We start from the raw sequence: 22,667 nt of genomic DNA, 5'->3' as shown, positions 1-22,667 counted from the left end.
TGTCATCCTCGAGCACAAATTTAGGTCCAAGAAATGACTATCCTGCATTGTCACCCCCATCAGCTCCTCCATTTAGACATCCTCCGCCAATTCAACAGTTTGCGCCGACAACCCCGTACTCTATGAACTCTTCGGCTTCTTTTAGCTGCACGGAATGTGGAGCAAAAATAAAAGAGAGAGAGAGAGCCCCAAGCGATAGCCCATGGAAACCAAGGAGGGCAAGGCTAAACACAAATTGAGAAGCAACGAATGTTGATTAAATTAATGAATTAGTGGGCATATTTTAATTGAGTTAGTGGAGAGAAATAATAGGATAATAGTCATATTAGTGGGTTAATAAGTTGACATGTGAGTTAGTGATGGAGAAATAATAGGATAATAATTGCAATGTGGTGTTAGTGGTTAATATTGTAGTGTTAGTGGAGTTAATGAGTTTTTTAATATGTGTGATGTATTAGCCTATAAATAGGATATGTAATGATCAATGAAAGTGTATGAATAACTTATTTTTTATCATCCTTGTATCCTCGACTCGTCTATTTTTCTGATCTATGGTATCAGAGCGAGGTTTCAAAGAGAGTTATGTCTTCTGAAAGTTTTTTACACCTTGTCATTCCTTGATTTGATAGTCACTATGACCATTGGAGTATGCTCACGGAGAATTTTTTAATATCTAAAGAATATTGGACGGTCGTGATTTCTGGAATAGCAGAACTGATAGAAGGTGTTGCGCTAACAGATGTGCAATTGAAAGATCTTAAAACAAAAAACTATCTCTTCCAAGTTATTGATTGCTCAATCTTTGAAAACATTCTCTGCAAGAATACCACCAAAGATATTTGGATTATATGAAAAAGAAGTATCAAGGTACGACAAGAGCTAAAAGCAACAGCTTCAAGCACTTTGTTCGGAGTTCGAAATGCTCCGAATGAAATCAAGAGAATCAGTTTCAAATTATTTTTCATGAACGATGACAATCGTCAACAAAATACAGATCCTTGGCGACAAGATAGAGGATGTTCTCATCATCGAAAAAATTCTTCTATCTATGATACAAAAATTTAATTTTGTTGTCTGTGTCATTGAAGAAGCAAATGATGTAAGTCCACTTTCAATTGATGAATTACAAAGTTTATTATTAGTTCATGAGTAGAAAATCAATCAATATAAAAAAGAGGAGCAAACATTGAAGGCTTTATTAGAAAATCACTCTAAAAATAGTAGACATGATAGAGGAAGAGGTAGAGGTTGAGGAAGAAGAAGAGGTGGTAGAAACAACAATGATCATGGAAACCAATAACAAAATCAACACCAAGAAAGTTATTTTCAAAGAAGAGATAGAGGGTGTGGAGGTCATTAGTCTATAACTAATAGAACAAAGTCAGCAGACAAGTCTAATGTTGAATGTTACTGATGTCATAGGTATAACTATTATAGATCAGAATGTTATACTAATTTGAAAAAACAAAATAGAGATCAGACTAACTTTGTAGAAGAAGAAGAGGGAGTGCCCCTTTTAATGGTATGCCATGAGAAAGAGAAAACTCAACGGAATATATGATACTTAGATACAGGCTAAACAATCACATATGTAGAGAAAAGGATACATTTTCAGACTTAGATAAATCCTTTAGTAGTTCTGTCAAATTGGTGACAACTCTATAATTTCTATTATGGGAAAAGGAAAGGTAATCATACAAGCAAAAGGGGATTCTACCCATATTATCTCTAATGTTCGTTTTGTGCCTGATTTAAAGACTAATTTTCTTAGTGTGGATCAATTACAAGAAAAAGGATATGAAATTGCTATTAAAGAAGGAGTTTGTTAGATTCAAGATGTAAAGTTGGGCTTAATTGCGCAAGTTAACATGATAGCAAATCGTATGTTTCCACTTTATCTTTATACTACATCACATTCATATTTTTTAGCAAAATTTGATGATGAGGCATGGTTATGACACTTTCACTATAGACATCTAAAGTTTGGTGAATTGAAAACACTAAAATAGAAGAATATGGTAATCGATCTTTCTCAAATTACAACTGTTTCTCAAGTTTGTGAAGAATGTGTTGTTAGCAACAACACTGCAATCAATTCCCACAAGGAAAATCTTGGAGAGCAAAGGCGGCATTAGAGCTTGTTCATTCAAATATTTATGGACCAATAACACCGCATTCTAATGGAGGTAAATGATACATAATTACCTTTATTGATGATTATAGCCGCAAAATATAGATTTATTTGTTGCAAGAAAAATCTGAAGCCTTTACAGCTTTCAAAAATTATAAAGCACTTGTCGAGAAAGAAATTGACAACTTATTAAAGTTCTGCATACAGATCGTGGTGGAGAATATAGCTCACATGAGTTTACAAAATTTTATGAGAATCATGGAATCAAGAGGCAACTTACAACAGCTACACACCCCAACAGAATGGTGTATACGAGAGGCAGAACCGCGTTATTATGAATAGGTGCGAACCCTTCTGACTACAAGTGGTATTCCTAAAATATTTTTGCTAGAAGCAGTTAATTAGAGAATCCATATATTGAATAGAAGTCCCACATTATCTATTCAAAATGTGACACCAGAGGAAGCCTGGAGTGGAAAAAAATATACTATTGATCATTTTCAGATTTTTGGGTGTATCTCGTATGCTCATATTCTAGATGAAAGGAGAAAGAAACTAGATAGCAAAGGTGAAAAATGTATTTTTCTTGGCATGAGTAATACATCAAAAGCTTATAGATTATATAATCCCTGCACTAAGAAAATCATTATGTCATGATGTTATTTTTGATGAAAAAGATACTTGGCCATGGAATCAAAATGACATTAAAAAAATTATCCCTATAGATTTTGATGATAATGAGAAAGTATAACAGTCTATGGAGGATGAGCAATGTGAGAAAATCTCTCAAAATATTCTTATAGAAGATCAAAGTTCAGTTGAAGCAGAATCACAAAGGTCATAACTCATTCGAAGAAGACCAACATGGATGTCTAATTATGAGGTGATTGGAATTGTCAAGGTGATGATCCTCTTACACATTTTGTTTTGTTTTCAGATTGTGGTCACACTATTTTTGAAGTGGTTGTTAAAGAATTAAAATAGAGAAAGGCTATGGATGATGAAATTACAGCAATTGAAAAAAAATAATACATGGGAGTTATGCGATCTTCCTAAAGGGCAAAAGACAATTAGTGTAAAGTGGGTTTATAAGACAAAGCTAAATGAACATAGTGAATTGACAAGTACAAAATACGCTTGGTAGTGAAGGGCTATAAGCAAAACTTTGGTGTTGATTATAAAGAAGTTTTTCCACCTATAGCAAGACATGATACAATCAAAGTGGTGATAGTGATGGCGGCACAAAATTCATAGCCTATCTTTCAATTGAATGTAAAACAACATTCCTCTATGGAGATTTGAAAGAAGAGGTATTTATCGATCAACCTCTAGGTTATGTGAAATTTGGTATGAGTATAAAGTTTATAGATTAAGGAAAGCTATATATGGACTAAAACAAGCCCCACGGGCTTGGTATAATTGTATAGAAACTTATTTTTTGAAGGAAGGCTTTCAAAAATACTCTTATGAACATACTCTTTTTATTAAGATTGATGATGGAGAAAAAATATCCATAGTTTGTTTATATGTAGGTGACTTAATCTACACTGAAAATAGCATATCTATATTTAGAAATTTTAAAAAATTTATGATGAAAGAATTTGAAATATATGATCTTGGTATGACGCATTATTTCCTTGGTATTGAAGTGGTGCAAGCTTCTGGTGGAATTTTTATTTCTCAAAAAAATATGTGCAAGAAATTCTGAACAAGTTTTAAATGAAAGATTATAATCCTATAAATACTCCATCTGAGTTTGGAGTGAAGTTACATAAAGATATAGGAGGAAAGAAGGTTGATGCCACACTTTACAAATAGATAGTGGGGAGTTTAATGTATTTCACGGCGACATACCAGACATTATGCATGTTGTAAATATAATTAGTAGATACATGGATTGTGCTACAAAAATTCATCTCTTAGCAGCAAAGAGAATTTTTCGGTACTAAAGAGTTTGAGTTATTTTATAAAAAGGGAGAAAAGTCAAATCTGTTTAGTTTTACAGATAGTGATTATGCAAGAGATCTAGAGGATCAAATAAGTACATCTGGGTACATTTTCAATTTGGGTACGAGAGCTATTACATGGTCTTCAAAAAAAATAATCAATTGTTACATTATCATCCACGTAAAATGAGTTTGTTGCTACAACATGTTGTGCATGTCAAGCTATTTGGATAAAGAAGATTCTTACAGAATTATATTTCAAAGATGATGGTCTTATTTAGATTTATTATAATAACTGTTCAACAATAAAACTTTCTAAAAATCTCGTGCTACATGGTCGAAGTTGTTGGAACAATCCCAATGGTTCGTGTGACCATGTATTTTGGTGTTTGGGCAAAGGGTTTAAGTTAGGTTCACCCTTGTTATTTGATATGTGTACTTGAGTTGTGCAGGACTGCAGGATACACATGTGACTCAGGTTGACGGCTTCGGGTCCAGTGAAGGATGGAGCATCCGAGGGACTGTGGACAAGGCAGCGAGGACAAGGGCCGAGGGAAGCGACTTCGAGGCATACGCGAAGGATGGCATTGGGGATGAGCCATGGGCTTGAATGCATCCGAGGGACGAGAGCCAAAGGAAGTAGGCTTGAAGGCAAGAGGTCAAGGCTGCAAAAAAGCGTCAAGTGAGTCATAAGGGTGAGGGTACGAGTACACGAGAGATTGTACTCGGAGTAAAATCCTAGTTTTAGGGTTTTACTGTAGCGTTACTGTAGCAGTACTGTAGCGCTATTATAGCAGCCGACTGCATATTTTAGCAGTCGACCGCGCAGTCGACTAGGTGCGAACAGAATGGTTCTGTTCGTTCTGTCAGTGTGGATCAGTCGACTGCATGTTTTAGCAGTCGACTGCACCATTTTACTGTAAGTTTTAGCAGTTGACTAGTATCAAGCCGTCGGGATGTAACGGTCGAATTTCCACAGAGGGCAGTCGACTGCATGTTTTGGCAGTCGACTGGTAGGCGGGGTTTTCAACCCGCGACCTATATAACCAAAGCTTGGGAGCTTGGTTATAGTTGACGAAATAAAGATGGTTAATCTCTATTAGTAGTCTACCTGTACCCTAGCTTGTAAAGAGTCCTTGGTGAGAGTTGTGGTGAGGTTTCTCCACCCACAAGGAGCTACGTGAGCTAGGCAGAGGTCTTCCGAGGAATAATCCACCGACGGATAGGGATCGTCCACCTCAAGGACATGCCGTGGAGTAGGAGCTTTATCTCCGAACCACGTAAAGGATTTGTGTTAGCGTTTGCTCTTACTTGTTTATTTTCATTGCTTTAGTTTTCGTATTCCGCTTGTGTAACTAACCTTGTAGAGAAGAATCGAAATTGGGGGTGACCTAGCTATCCAACCCCCTTCTAGCCGGTCACCGATCCCTTACAAGTGGTATCAGAGCGAGGTTCGCACTTCACCAGACTAACCACCGAGAAGAGCAACTACAAGAAGATGACTGGCTTGATTGAACCTCTAAAGTTTGAAGGAGGAAGCCTTGGGGACATCACATTTTAGATGATGAAGATGGAAGTCTTCTTCGACACTGATTGGGACAACATGATGGTGATCAATGACCCGTTTGAAGTCCCGAAGGATAAGAAAGGGAAGAAGCTCCGACCACGATATTGGACGGAGGAGCAAACCTCAAGATCGGAGGTAAACAATAAGGTAATATCAATTTTAATTGATATGTTGCCGTCTAATGTGATGAGTGGTGTAGGTGAATATAAGAACACCCACGATTTGTGGAGCAAGGTGAAGATGGTTCTACGGGAAGAACCTAAACCTACACAAGAAGAAGAAGAACCCAAGGAGATGGGTTTAATAGCTCAAGTAGAGAAGGACCAATCGGATGTGGAGACCAATTCAACATCAAAAGGAGAAGAGGAAGTGAATTTGGACACATTTGAGGAAAAGGATAAAGAAAGGTCATCCACAAGTGTGGATGAGGAAGATGAGGTAGCATCTACATCCTCAAAGGTTGAAGAAGAATCCAAGACAAGTGAAGAAGAAGAAGAAGTCTTGGAAGTCAACCTAGTGAGCACTGTTGGTTAGTCCTAAGAAAATCGTACCGATTCCGCTGTACAAAAATTTTTTGTACAAGTGTCGAACCTTTCCTTAAATAACCTATTGTGTTCTTTAAAAATTAAATTAGGAATCACAAACGGAACTTAACATCATTGATTTTAAATTTAACTTATCTGTTCTTAATGGTTTAGATTTGAATCGTAAGCGGAACTTAACACTATTGATTCAAATCTACCTAAGTTATTAATTCCATAAATATTAATTTTCAAAATTGGCTTCCAGGACTGCATGGCGAGGCACATGGCCTTCTTGGATATGGGAGCAACCACCACCGCCTAGGCAAAGCCTTTTAAGGAAAGCTAATATTTATTTCCTTAAATAACTCTAGGTTAACCAAAAAGAACAATCGAATCACAAATTAGAAAAAGAAGAAAACACAAACTCGAAAAACTATTTCAAAAACTCTAAAAATATATGCCACTTGTGTTTGGTATTTCCAAAAATAACAATACAAAGAAAACTAGTATGATGCGGAAAATAATTACTAGTTATACCTTTCTTTGTAAGCAAAAATAACCTCTTGATCTTCTACCGTATTCCTCTTCTAACCTCGGACATTGTGTGGGCAATGATCTTCCGAGATGAGAACCACCAAGCACCTTCTTCTTCCTTCTAGGCTTCGGCCACCAAGAGCTCCTCCAAAGATGAAGAGGTTCGGCCACCACCAAGCTCCAAGGGATGCTATAAATATCGCCTCCTTTTCTCTCCTTCTTCTCCAAGTAAGATCCGGCCACCACAAGGACTCCAAGGAAGAGATGAGGTTCGGCCACAAGATGGAGAAGAGAGAAAGAGGAGGGGTCGGCCACACCCAAGGAGAAAAAGAGAGGAGAAAAATAATAGAGTCGTTCGCTTTGAAGGCACCTCTACCCCTTCTTTTATAATCCTTGGTCTTGACAAATAAGAAAATTTAAATAAAAAACTTCCTTAATTCTTTTGCCATGAAAAGGAAAATTTATTTAATTAAAAATAATTTTCTCTTCTCAATATACATGGCCGGCCACTTATTTCCCCCCAAAAAAGGAGAGTTTTAATTAAAACAAAAATTAAAACTTCCTAATTTGTCTCCGGAAATTTATAAAAAATTTCTCCAATAATTTTTCCCTTCATGGTGGTTTGTAAAAAGGAAATTATATAAATTAAAATCTTTCTTTTAAACATGTGGATAAAAAGAAAGTTATCTCTAAAAATTAAAATCTCTTTTAATCTACAAATAAGGAAAGATATCAAATCTTTTCTTAATCTTTTGTAGAAACTTATAAAAGAGAATATTTAATTTTTAAACTCTCTTTTAAATCATGAACATGGTTTAAAAGGAAAGTTTTCTCAAAATTAAAATCTACCTTTCGATCTACAAATAAGGAAAGATTTCAAATCTTTTCTTAATCTTTTGTAGAAAGCTATAAAAGGAAAGATTTAAATTTTAAACTCTCTTTTAAAACCATGGAATCCACATAAGAAAAATTTATAAATAAAATCCTTTTTAATATGATGTGGCCGACCACCTAAGCTTGGGCTCCAAGCTATTGGTCGACCACCTTAAGGCTCAACCTTTAGGCTTGGCCGGCCCTAAGCTTGAGCTTCAAGCTTGGCTTGGCCGACCCCTATTGGTTGGGTAAGAAGGTGGGTATGTGGTGGGTATAAATCTCTATATACAAGAGGCTACGATAGGGACCGAGAGGAGGAATTGGTTTTGGTCTCCTGATGAAATTAAGTATCCCGTGTTCGTCCTGAACACATAACTTAATTTTATCAATAATACTTCATTCCACTAAAGAACTATTATTGAACTACCGCACCAATCCCAAATTACATTTTGGGCTCCTTCTTATTATGAATGTGTTAGTCTCCCTGTGTTTAAGATAATGAATGTCCACTAATTAAATGAGTTACTGACAACTCACTTAATTAATATCTTAGTCCAAGAGTAGTACCACTCAACCTTATCATCATGTCGGACTAAGTCCACCTGCAGGGTTTAACATGACAATCCTTATTAGCTCATCTTGGGGTCATTCTCAACCTAGATTACTAGGACACAGATTCCTTCTGTAATCAACAACACACACTATAAGTGATATCATTTTCCAACTTATCGGGCTTATTGATTTATCGAACTAAATCTCACCCATTGATAAATTAAAGAAATAAATATCAAATATATGTACTTGTTATTATATTAGGATTAAGAGCGCACACTTCCATAATAACTAAGGTCTAGTTCTTTTATCAAGTCAATATAAAAACAACTTACCAAAAATGGTCCAACTCAATACACTTAGAGTGTACTAGTGTAATTTATTAGTCAAGATAAACTAATACCTAATTACACTATGACTATTCCAATTGTTTGTTCCTTTCCATCTTAATCGTGAGCAACTGTTTATAATTTATAAAGAACTGATAACATGATCTTCTGTGTGTGACACCACACACTATGTTATCTACAATATAAATTAATTGAACAACTATATTTATCATAAATATAGATATTTGACCAATGTGATTCTTATTTCTAGATAAATGTTTATACCAAAAGCTAGACTTTTAGTATACACTCTAACAAGCACCTCCACCGAAGCAAAGTCAAAAGATCGCATTGTGTGCTTCGGGTGCAATGAAAGGGGACACTACAAGAGTAGATGTCCTATGGGTAAGAAGAAGGTATCTCCTAAACTCAATTCAATTCATTTTGAATCTAATTTGAGTTGTAGGAAGAAGAATGGAGAAAAAGCACATAGTGTGCTTCACGTGTAGTGAGCGGGGTCATTACCACACAAAATGCCCCAAGAAGAGGGAGATCAAGAAGCTTGCGCAATTAAAGAAATGGGTGAAAGAGAAGAAGAAGAAAATCTCAAGTCAAGGGGGAACTTCAAGGGTAAGGGAGGTATACCCTAACTTGAATTGCAATTCAAGGTTTAATTCTTATTTACCCATGCATAACTTTGGTTTCAAATATCATGATAGGAGTAGGGTAAATGTCGATCATAACCCTAGGAAATCCATTCATGATAACTCTAGAAATGGTAGACCTAAGGAGACCCAAGGCATTAATCCCAAGAAGGGGAGACATATGCCTAGAAAGGGTAGATCTAGGAATGTCCATGGTGGACATGTTGACTCTAGGTTTAGGAACCAAGAAAGGGAAAATCAAGCTTTGAAGGCAAAGCTTGATAAATTGGAGAAAACCCTAGAAAGATTCAATGTTGGATCTAAGGGTTTAGGTATGGTGTTGGGTAACCAAAGACCCAACAATGATAGATCGGGTGTGGGATACCAATCTAGTAGCTCCAATGCTAAGGGAAAGTCATATGCTAGGGTTGCATATGACTATAGTAAGGAGATGTCAAGAAATGGCAAGGGAAAGCCAATTAAAAGTAAGGAGAAATTAACCAAAGACAAGGTGTCCAAGGTTAAGAAGGTTAGGTTTGTAGGTCAAGTGTCACCGGAGGTGCACTGATGTGGCCTAGCTATTGTAGATGAGTCACCTAGGGAGGTGACTAAGGTTAAGAGCTCTAGAGGGAGCTCTAAGAGTCAAATTGGGACACATGGCCAATGGATCTCGGGTGGGGTTTACTTGGGAGTCTAGACAAGCCATGGAATGTGCCAAGTGGTTTGGAGACGGACTTGAGTCTCAAACATAGGGTTTTGGCACAATTGAGTTGTGTTTCATGCTTGAAAATATGACATTGGGGTCATATAGCATGATAATTGGTTTTGGATGTATAGATGTCATATAAACCAATGCTAGGGATGCATTGTGGGTTAATATGGGCAAAAACATCAAGAGGAAGCCAAAACTAGGACTTTAGGTCAAGGTTCAATTGAACTTTTTAGCTAGTTTTGTGTTTTGTGTCAATCTTGAGATTTGTGATAAATATATTTATATATATATATATTTCCCAAGTAGACATTGATAAAATATACATCTCCACAAAATTTAAGAATTTTTGGAGGTCTGTGGAATTTCTGGTGCATTTCTGAAGTTGGCCAGAAAATGTTGATTTTTGCATGAATAGTGTACCAGTCGACTGGTACAGTTAGCAGTCGACTAGTAACAGTATTTTTGAGCACAGAATGTCTCTGTACGCTCGTTTTCATGGGGGTAGTCGACTGATACTAGTCTGAAAGTGTTTTCAGCACTGGATTTTGACCGGTCAGCTCGTATAGATGTATGAGATCCATGGGGGATACATACATGAGTTTAGGGTCAGTTGGATGATAAGTTTTCAACAATTGGGATATTGTTGGAAAGTTTTTTGGATGTTAGGCAAAGAGGGAGAAGTAAGGTTTAGTTGGAAAAATCTTAGTGTCTTTGCGTACGAAGAGCCTTGGGATAGGTTCTTAAATAGCCCTGTGATAAAATTCCTAGCTCAATGGGGAGCCTTAGCATAGGTTCCAATACATGGTGCATTTTTATTTCGGCGGTGTAAGTCCAAGTGTGTAGCCTTAGCATCGTAAGTCTATTGTTTTTAGCATGTTTATTTACTGTTTGTTTTCCCTAACTTAAACGTATTGCCAAATATCAAAAAGGGAGAGATTGTTGGAACAATCCCAATGGTTCGTGTGACCATGTATTTTGGTGTTTGGGCAAAGGGTTTAAGTTAGGTTCACCCTTGTTATTTAATATGTGTACTTGAGTTGTGCAGGACTGCAGGATACACATGTGACTCAGGTTGACGGCTTCGGGTCCAGTGAAGGATGGAGCATCCGAGGGACCGTGGACAAGGCAACGAGGACAAGGGCCGAGGGAAGCGACTTCGAGGCATACGCGAAGGATGACATTGGGGATGAGCCATGGGCTTGAATGCATCCGAGGGACGAGAGCCAAAGGAAGTAGACTTGAAGGCAAGAGGTCAAGGCTGCAAAGAAGCGTCAAGTGAGTCATAAGGGTGAGGGTACGAGTGCACGAGAGATTGTACTCGAAGTAAAATCCTAGTTTTAGGGTTTTACTGTACAGTTACTATAGCAGTACTGTAGCGCTACTATAGCAGTCAACTGGTGCAGTCGACCGCACAGACGACTATTGCAGTCGACCGCGCAGACGACTGGTGTAGTCGACCGCGCAGACGACTGGTGCAGTCGACCGCGCAGTCGACTGGGTGCGAACAGAATGGTTCTGTTCGTTCGGTCAGTGTGGATCAGTCGACTGCATGTGTTTAGCAGTCGACTGCACCAGTTGACTGTAAGTTTTAGCAATCGACTGGTATCGAGCCGTTGGGATGTAACGGTCGAATTTCCACAGAGGGCAGTCGACTGCATGTTTTGGCAGTCGACTGGTAGGCGGGGTTTTCAACCCGTGACCTATATAACCAAAGTTTGGGAGCTTGGTTATAGTTGACGAAATAGAGGTGGTTAATCTCTATTAGTAGTCTACCTGTACCCTAGCTTGTAAAGAGTCCTTGGTGAGAGTTGTGGTGAGGTTTCTCCACCCACAAGGAGCTACATGATCTAGCCGGAGGTCTTCCGAGGAATAATCCACCGACGGATAGGGATCGTCCACCTCAAGGACACACCGTGGAGTAGGAGCTTTATCTCCGAACCACGTAAAGGATTTGTATTAGTGTTTGCTCTTACTTGTTTATTTTCATTGCTTTAGTTTTCGTATTCCGCTTGCGTAACTAATCTTGTAGAGAAGAATCGAAATTGGGAGTGACCTAGCTATCCAACCCCCTTTCTAGCCGGTCACCGATCCCTTACAATAAACACATAGATGTGAGGTATCATATCTTGAGAAATCTCACAAATGATGAAGTCATTAATCTTGTTTACTGTAAAAGAGAGCATCAAATTGCTGATATAATAACCAAGCCGCTCAAATTTTCTACATTTCAAAGGCTCAAAAAGTTAATTGGTGTTTCTACATGGAGTTTAAAAGTTTGACTTTTTTTAAATTGATTATTGCATTTAGAATATCAGTTTAAGGCAGGGATTGTTGATAAAATTAATATGTTAGTGGACATATTTTAATTGAGTTAGTGGAGAGAAATAATAGGATAATGGTCATAATATGGTGTTAGTGGGTTAATGAGTTGACATGTTGAGTTAGTGGTGGAGAAATAATAGGATAATGGTTGTAATGTGGTATAAGTGGTTAATGTTGTGGTGTTAGTAGAGTTAATGAGTTTTTTTAATATGTGTGATGTATTAGCCTATAAATAGGATATGTAATGATCAATGAAAGTGTGTAAAAACTTTTTTTTTATTCTCCTTGTATCCTTGACTCGTCTATTTTTCTTATCAATGAACATACACTCACACAACACACAACCCACAATCAAGGAGCACAAGGCTAAATGCGTCATCACCAGAAGTAAGGGGTGTAGTCGAGCTGATAGCCCCAGCAACAAAATGATACATCACCCAAAAGGCAGGCAATTTACAGAGCCAAGAGTCAGCAGGTAATTCACCTACTACAAGGAGGGTAGCGACCCACAATATGATAGCCAACCATCACCGGACCAAAAGGCTATAATCAGAACTAGGTCATTTGCTGCAAAGAGTAACCTTGAGAAAATCTTAAAGCTCCTTTCCTTTCCCCTTTCTCGCCTCTCCTCTCTCCTTGCATTTAAAAAATATGCCGCACTTGAGCAACGCCCATTGGTGATTGTGCGGCATGTTTAGTGGTCATTCCATTTCTGCTCATTTGTTGCTCTAGGTTTGGCTCATATTTGCTACAATTAAGTGACGAAGGATGATATGGTATGGTGTCAGATTAATTAATTAGTTACTGATAAAAATGTTCCTAGCATTAGGGGTTCAGATAACGTTGCCCAATAGGTTTCTTGCCCCTACATTTCACGGGCTGCTCTTGTGTCGCAATATAGGTTGCCTCCTGCCAGCTTGTAACTCTGTATCTTACACATTCCACGTACTACACGCGAACAAGGGTTTCTAGTGGGGACTACTATTAATTGACTGTTGGTCGCTTTGTAGCAGGAAGTGAGTGTTAATAAAATGACTCAAAATTAATAATTGAGTTAGCGGATTGATGAGGTGGCAATGAGCGGTAGTAGTGGTTAAATGAAAAATGTCTATGTTCAATGTACTTCATTAGTTGTCTTAGTGAGGTAGAATAGTTGAGTTAATGGGATAAATTATGGAGTTAGTGGGTTATCATGAGTCATGTAAGTAGTTTATAAATAGACTGCATGTTTTATGAATTAAGAAATTGAAAAATTATTGTGTTCCGCTTGTCCATTTTGTCCTCTTATCCTCCTCCCATTTTTATCTCACAGTGGTATCAGAGCGCCGGGTTTGACGTGTCCTAGTTGCATGAAATAACAATCAATGGAGTTTCTCAACCCCTCATTCCCATTTCAAAGGAGAGTTCTATGAATTTTGGAGTATCAAAATAAAGACTCTATTTAGATATCAAGATCTTTGGGACTTAGTAGAGAAAGACTTTGACGACGAGGATGTCGATGAAGGTCGATTGAAGGAGAAAATAAAGAAAGATTCGAAAGCACTGTTCATTCTTCAACAAGAAGTACATGAGATGATTTTCTCAAGAATTACAATTGCCTCATTTTTCAAAGAAGCATGGGAAATATTGTAAAAAGAATTCCAAAGCTCCTCCAAAGAGATAGCTCCAAACTCTCAAAAGTGAGTTTGAGGTCTTGCTTATGAAGGGTAATGAAACTTTACAAAACTTTTTATCTAGAATAATTTTAATTATCAGTCAAATGAGATCTTATGGAGAAAAGATCACTAATGTAATTATTATTTTAAAAGTTTTGTGAAGTTTGACTCCTAAATATGATTACATAGTAATTGCGATAGAGGAAGCAAAAGCTCTTTCGATTTTATCTTTTGATGAACTAATGAATTATTTGCAAGCTCATGAGGCAAGGTGAAATGGATCCACTAGGAAGAATGAAGAAAATGCATTTCAAGCTTCTCAAGTGAAGGGGGAGATAGATAAAAAAACACGAGCAGAGGTCATGGAAAAGGAGGTTTTCATGGTAGAGGACGTGGCAGAGGAAGAAACCATTTAATGGACAAGAGAAGTAATTCAACAGGGATCAAAAATGGAATAAAAATTCCATTTAATATTATAATTGCAAAAGATTTGGGCATATAAAGCCAAATTGTAGAAATAACTTACAAGCAAATTATGTGAAAGAAGAAAATGAGGAAAGTAAGTTATTTATGGTTCATTCTCATTCTAACGAAGTTCAAAATGATATTTGGTTTTTGGATAGTGGATGTTGGAATCACATGACCGACAATAAATCATTATTTAAAGAGTTTGATGAATCAGAGAAGATTTTAGTAAGACTTGGAGATAATAAATAGATACAAGTTGAAGGCAAAAGCACTATTACTGTGAAGACTAGCAATAGTAAAGTAAAATTGCTTTACAATGTATATTTAGTTCATAGTTTGGCATATAGTTTGTTAAGTGTTGGGAAATTGATGGTGGGTGGCTATGCTATTGTATTTGATAATAGAGCTTGTGCTATTTCTAACAAAGATTATGGACAGTTTTTTGTTAGCGTGTAAATGACAGAAAATAAGATGTTTCCATTGAAGATCTCTAATATAGGAAACCAAGCTTTTATTGCTAACCAAGATAATGAATCCAAGAAGTGGTACTTGAGATATAGGCATCTCAACATCAAAGGCATTCAACTTTGAAATCAGAAAGGTATGATTTTTGGATTACCTCAAATTAGTTCTCTTGGTTTATATGAAGGATGTATTTATGGAAAACAAACAAGGAAGTCTTTTCCAAGTGGACAATAATAGAGAGCGTCAGAATGTCTTGAGTTAATTCATGCTGATTTATGTGGTCCTATGAGAATTGCATCGTTTGGTGAGGGTAAATATTTTTTTAATATGTACTGATGACTTTAGTCAAATGAGTTGGATATACTTTCTAGCAAACAAATCAAGAACTTTTGAAATTTTCAAAAAATTCAAGGCGCTTGTGGAAAATTAGAAGGATACTTAAATAAAGACTCTTCATATAGATCGGGGAGGTGAGTTCTTATCTAAAGAATTTAATAAATTTTATGAAGAACATGGTATTCATAAGGAGTTGACAACACCTTATACACCGAAGCAAAATGGTGTTGTCGAAGGAAAAAAAAATCGAACTGTTGTAGAAATGGCTAGAAGTTTGTTGAATATCAGAGAACTTTCAAATCTTTTTTAGCTGAAGTAGTGGCCACATCAGTCTATTTGCTGAATATTTCTCTAATAAGGGTTGTTTTGAATCAAACACCATATGAAGTATGGCGAGGTAGAAAATCATCGGTAAATTACTTAAGGATTTTTGGATGTATTGCATATGCTTTGATTAACTCTTAATTTCGTCATAAACTTGAGAAGAAATCGAAAAAAATACATATTTGTTGGATATTGCAATCAATAAAAAGCATATCGGTTGTATTATCATCTTATTGGAAAATTCATTATAAAGAGATATGTAGACTTTGATGAAGATTCAAGGTAGAATTGGAATACACAAGGTGAAGAGACTCAAGTTCATATCCCAATGGAGAACAAAACTCCAACAATAGAATGTGTTGAATCATCTCCTTTGGGATCACTAGCTTCCTCTCAATCAAATTCAAAAGTAGCAATTTATCCTCTTTACAAAAATCTTCTGATGAAGCACCTCTAACAAATGTTAGATCTTTGAGAGAAATATATAAGTCAAGTTAATTTGCTCTTTTTGTTACATATCCTATAACCTTTGAAGAAACAGTAATAAAAGAGGAATGGAGAAATGAAATGAAAGAAAAGTTAATTGCAATCCATTAAAATGAAACATGAGAGATGGAGGATCTGCTTGAAGGTAAGAATGTGGTTAGTCTCAAGTGGGCATTTAAAATAAAATATCATGTCGATGGAACCATTCAGAAATACAAAGCTCAGCTTGTTGCAAAAGGATATTAGCAACAACAAGGTATTGATTTTGAATAAACTTTGTCTCCGATTGCTAGATTTGAAACTGTGAGAATTATCCTAACATTAACTACACAATTTCATTGGCCTATATATCAATTTGATGTTAAATCTGTATTTATGAATGGTGATTTGTAAGAAGAAGTTTATGTAGATTAGCCAGAAGGTTTTATAATTGAAGGCAAAGAGACGAAGGTGTGTAAATTGAGAAAGACACTTTATGGGTTAAAGCAAGCCCCACGGGCATGATATAGCAAGATTGATGGTTATTTTTGACAACATGGTGGCAAAAGGTGAATACGCTCGCTCCCAGCGCCCCCGCCAACTCGTCCCAGGGCCAACACGGAGGAGGTAAATCACGGACGGCTACTAGCCTTTGGAATGCTGATAAGCACATAAGGGAGGCATTTACCTCAGCTTTGCCGAGATTCAAACCTCAGACCTCATGGTGGTAATACCTCATGTGCTAGCCATTTACAAGAAGTGAAAATGAAGTCACTCTTTATGTAAAGAAACAAGGTAAAAATGATTATATTATTGTGTGTTTTTATGTGGATGATATAATTTATATGAGTTCTTCTAATTTTCTACTGGCTGATTTTAAATCAAATATGATGAAGAAATTTGAGATGTCAAATATAGGAATATTGCGTTATTTTCTTAGTCTTGAAGTAAAGGAGTTGATGAAATTTTTATCTCACAAAGAAAATATGTGACAGATCTTCTGAAAATGTTCAACTTATTGAATTGTAATCCAGCTACTACACCCATGAATATAAATGAGAAATTGCAACTGGAAGATGGTTTACAAAAAGCTAATGCAAAAAATTTTAGAAGCCTAGTTGGAGGCTTAATTTATTTAACTTATACTAGACCATATATTATTTTTTTCTATTGATGTAATTTCCAGATTTATGCAAAATTCTGCTAAGCATCATCTTGGAGAAGCTAAAAGGATTTTACGCTATGTTACTGGAATCGTGGATTATGAAATTTATTATACTAAAGTTTCAAATTTTGATCTTTGTGGATTCACTGATAGTGATTGGGTAAGTTCAGTGGATGATCGAAAGATCACCTCAACTAGTATTTTTAATATTGGATCAGGAGCAATTTCATGAAGTTCAAAGGAGCAAGCTACTATAGCCTTATTGTCTTCAGCAGCAGAATATGTAACAGCAACTTCAGCAACATGTCAAGCAGTTTGGATTAGAAGATTACTTGTAGATCTTTACCAACAACAAAAAGATGCAACTATTATTTTTTGAGATAACAAGGCGACAATTGTAATGACAAAAGATCCAACTTTCCATGCAAGGACTAAACATATTGATATTCGTCTACATTTCATTCGAGACTTAGTTGCCAATAATGAAATTATGTTGGAACATTGCAGCACGTATGAATATATAGCGGATATCTTGACGAAGTCACTTCCAAGAGATAAGTTTATTTATTTCAGATTATGTCTTGGTGTTTGTAATTTTGAATCAAGGGAGAGTGTTGATAAAATGACTCAAAAATTAATAATCGAGTTAGTGGATTAATGAGGTGGCAATGAGGGGTGGTAGTGGTTAAAGGAAAAATGTCTATGTTCAATGTATCTTCATTAGTTGTGTTAGTGGAATAGAATAGTTAAGTTAGTGGAGTGAATTATGGAGTTAGTGGGTTGTCACGAGTTATACAAGTAGCTAATAAATAGGTTACATGTTTTATGAATTAAGAAGCTAAAAAAATATTATGTTCCACTTGTCCATTTTGTCCTTTTATCCTCCTCTCATTTTTATCTAATAGTGAGACGATGAGTGGCTTTGGAGCTTTCATAATTATGCACAAATGTCACATGAGTGCAATGACGGAGTAAGAAATTGAACTCTATCCGGGCTAAAAAAGAATCCGGGCTAATGGTTGGCTTAAGGTAGAATTTAACCCTGGACTAATAAGGTAAATTGACTTAAAAATTTAAGAATAATAAAGTAAATAATTAAAAAATTAAAATAATATCCAGTATAGCCCCTGGGCTACAACCCGGGTACATCAATGCCAGGCGCGGCCCTTGCATTCAGAATAGTTGCCACCAAGCTTAGCATGGTGAGTGCTAGGCGGTAGGTTGCCTTGTGACAAAAATGTTGTCCCGATTTATCTTTAGAAACCTTGCAGTTATCATAGGGGTTATTTCTCTGTTGCCCAATAGGGCACCTAGTTGCTTGTAACCATATATATACTGCATCTGGTGTATGCATACTTCATGTGAGCAAGGAACCTTGGTGTAATCAAGGGCTATACTGCATCTGGTGTATGCATACTGAAGTGAGCAAGGAACCTTGGTGTAATCAAGGGCCTAGTTATATGAGGCTGAGGGGGTGCAACCGCCCCTAAATTTGGAGAAAAAAAATTTAATATAGTAATTTTTTTTAAAAAAAAATAATTATAAATTCTAAAAATTTCAAGATTTTTTCACAAAATGTTCAATTAAAGCAAGAACCGAATCTTTTTTTTCTCTCTCTGCTAATCCTTTTTTCTCTCTTGATATTTTTTTTTCTCTCATTGCCAGTCTCTCATTGTCAGTACTTTTTTTCCCTCTTCCCTCCTGTGTTTTCTTTTTCCTCCTAATCTCCTCTCCTTTTTTTCTCTCTTATGGTCTTCTTTCTCTCATAATCCTCTTATGATTCTTTCACTAAGCCTAATTTTACCCTTAAATCCCCTGCCGCACATTGATATCGCTGTCATCCACGTTGCTATCGCCACACGCCGCTATCACCAGCACCACTGTCATTTGCTACCAGTGCTACCTTTGTTGCTTCGCCGACACTCCACAATAAATATTTTTTGATTGAGATAAAGCATTTTTTATTTATCTCTTTCAATTACGAATTTAAGTATTGGAAAAAGCATATAATGTTAATTTTTCATATATTTATATTTTATTTGCTAATCAAGTATGTCAAATCTGTACCGATATTGAGATTTTCTATGCATTTGATGTTTGATTTGTTATATGCAGATGATCAATTTCATCGACGATGGCTCAAAAATTTGATCAATTAAATCATATCATTTATTATAACTCATCATATAATTCACTACAAGAAATAAGACAATTAGCGATGGAATTTAATTTCTATCGCTAATTAACGACCAAAATAAATGATGATCACTAATTTAGTGACAAAAATTAAATTTCATTGTCAATTCCATCTCTAAACTTATTTAATCTATTTAATTAGCTACGAAACTTAATTCTATCATTATTTTAGCAACGGAATAAATTTTCGTCGCTATTTTAACGACTGAATTAAGTTTCCGTCACTAATTAACTTTTTAATTAAGGTTTTCATTCTCAATTTTTTTCTTCTCAATGTCCTAAAAACTTCCTCTCTAATTGATCCCCTCTTTGATCTCTGACACGTTTCACTCCTCTTCTCTTCGATCTCTAGCATCAACATGCATTCTGTCAGTATACTCGATCTTTTCCACTTCCCTCTCCTCTCTTAGCGACGAGGTTTTACTTTGGCTGCTGTCTCACAGTGAGATCTTACGGCCTTGGCCGCAACCTTAACAGCAAGGTGGCAAGATCGGGCACGTCAGTGTAATGCGCCACCACGTTGATGGATGCTGGGCCCTCGCGTTTGATGGCCTTCGGTAACATTAATTATGTCATTGCACTGGCAGACCGTAGGTAGCTTAGTGCATGCATCATGATGGTGCCTGGCCAGGTGATTTTGCTACCATAAAGTGTTGCACGAGTGGAAGCTTGCATTCAAATTTGTTGGCATTCGACACGATGTAGTCCTCTGCCAGATTGGATGTAAGGCTTGAAGATGAGACTTTTTGATAGACTCGGAAATTAGGCTTTTTGACAAATAAAGAAGACCCAAAAACAAGGCCTTCTGACAAGTAAACTCTAAGTGAGTTGAGTTAAGAGTAATATGTATTTTAATCTTTAGGTATTTAACTTAGAAGAGAAATGTGCCAATTTGAATGCTCCTCGAAGATGAAGGATGATTAATCTTCAATTTGTGTTATATTTATATATACCTGTTTGCGCATTACACTCATCCAATTTTATTACTTGTTAGTATCTGTGATGAAATTACTTAGTTTTACTTGCATCGCTTGCAACTCTGTGGGTCGCTGACAGTGAAAAAGTGTTCATAGTATTTGAGTGCTAAATTTAATATCCATTTCATGCATTCTATGAACAATAATATTCAGTCATTTTACATTTACTAAGAGAAACAATTAATATAAGGAATATTGGCAAGCCTACATGCATGTAATGTTGAAGATGTCGACAGGGTCAGGCAGGTCCTTGCAGTTTAATGATTATCTTTGTCGAGACACTATTCAACTGAAGTGGCTTCCTAACCTCTGATTACTACAAAGATCAATTGCGACATTGTGGTGTGGATATACGAGAGTTTTATTTATTCTGTTTTGCTATTTTAAGTGCAACACGAACAATTAGTGAAGAACAAAAATAGATTTATTGATAAAATGGAAAAAAAAAACGAAGACTTATAAATGGTAGAAAATGACATTTATTTTTAAATAAAATCATTTTTTAAATACATAAATAAAAGAGTTCTACTAATTTTTTGCTAATTATAATTTTTTATTTTATCATACATCAAATTATTTTTTAAAAACAAACTGACCTAAGTTATAGTTTAATAATATTATTAATTAATTAAATAATAACGTTAGTTGAAAAAAACAGAAGCCAATTTGAACTAATTAATAAACTTTTATTCACTTTAATTTGATTTAATTATTCACTATCTTTCCCTGTTTTATGGTCTTTCTCCTTTTAAAAAAAATGTAAACTTTTCTTGGATATGGTTTTTAAACAAATTATTTAATTACTTAAAATAAAAAAGAAAATCAAAGTAAATTAAATTAAAAAAAACCCAAAAATATGAAGGAAAACAAATCCTGATTGCTATATAGGGACTTTAAGCAAACTAAAACTACAATAGCAAGTTACTATGTTGAGTCCACACAATTACTATATTTGATCTTAGTCAAAAAGATAAAAAAAAAATAGGCAGAGATTTTCTGGTCCAGGATTCTTGGACCCTTGTATATTCATTGGATAGGTGGACTATACCCCATCTATTAAATAGGTAGAGTCCAGTTCATCCCATCAATGAACATGCAGGGCCTCCTCTGGTCTAGAAAATTTTGGACCAGAGGATCTAGCCTCGAAAGAGATATGAATCGCTATATTGAACGATGTCTTATTTTATAATTGCCCTTTGTACAATTTGATTTATAGCTTCCGATATGGAACTATTAAAAATAAGATTCAAGGCTAGAATTGGTTGTTATATAACTTCCAAGTATCATTCTTAACCATAGAAAAATTGATGGAATATATATATAATTATTTTTCTAGGTATTAATCATTAAGGCTATATTTGGTAGGTGGGATAGGATTAATAGTGTGATAAATAATCACAAGAGGAAGTCAATGATTATTTATCGCAAGTCGGATAAATTAATATTTAAAATTTTGATTTGATAGGGGTGCGCTAGACTTATGGACTTATGCAACAATGCAATACAAAAATCAACAGTGCAACACAAAATCAATGCCTACTGTGATTAATGGTGGGATAAGATTAATGGTCGGACTTGTGATAAATAATCATTGGCTTCCCCTTGTGATTATTTATCACACCATTAATCATTAAGGTTATATTTGGTAGGTGGGATAGGACTAATGGTATTAGAGATTAATGGTATGATAAATAATCACAAGGAAAAGTCGATAATTATTTATTACAAGTTCAAAAAATTAATATTTAAAATTTTGATTTGATAGGGGTGTGCCAAACTTTTGCAATAGTGCAATACAAAAGTGACGCCTGAAACTCCAATAAAACTACTGTGATGAGTTCTCCCCCACTTAAAAATTAATTTAATATTATAATGGACCAATAGCCCATATATCAGATATTAAATTAATAAGAACAGATATTACATTTCATCATAGTCAAAAGGTCGAGAAAAGTATGAATTGCTATATTAAACTGTCCTATTTTATAATTGTTCATTGTACAAATTGGTTTATAACTTCCGATGAGGGACTATTAAAAATAAGATTCAAGGCTAGAATGGTTGCTATATAACTTATAAGTACCATTCTTAATCATGGATAAATTGATGGAATATATATAATTATTTTTCTAGAGTATTAATCATTAAGACTATGTATCGTAGGTGGGATATGAATAATGATGTGATAAATATCCAATGAATATTTATCACAAGTTCAAAAATTTAATATTTAAAATTTTAATTTGATAGTGGTGCAACAGACTTTGCAGCAGTGCAATACAAAAGCAATGCCTACTGTGATTAATGGTCGGACTTGTGATAAATAATTATTGGCTTACCCTTGTGATTATTTATCACACTGATAATGTCCGGAATCTGAGTCAGATGGACCATCGGGTAAGGTAGATGGAATGTTGACCGAATCGTGATATCCCGAAAGGAGATATGCTGAGATGGCTTCTGTGTTGACCAAGTCGTCAGA

At 35.6% G+C, this 22,667-nt stretch overlaps 1 non-coding gene across 1 annotated transcript; it reads right to left on the bottom strand.

Annotated features, from left to right (window-relative positions):
• Positions 1–21,947: 21,947 nt before the first annotated feature.
• LOC122022103 lies at positions 21,948–22,142 on the bottom strand. The gene has a single exon (XR_006122843.1). It is a non-coding gene; the product is annotated as a U2 spliceosomal RNA (small nuclear RNA).
• Between the last annotated feature and the right edge of the window lie 525 nt (positions 22,143–22,667).

The sequence above is a fragment of the Zingiber officinale genome, chromosome 9A (assembly GCF_018446385.1).
Source record: "Zingiber officinale cultivar Zhangliang chromosome 9A, Zo_v1.1, whole genome shotgun sequence".
NCBI lineage: Eukaryota > Viridiplantae > Streptophyta > Magnoliopsida > Zingiberales > Zingiberaceae > Zingiber > Zingiber officinale.
Note: the sequence above shows the minus strand (reverse complement) of the source record. Positions and strands in the feature narration are given on the sequence as shown.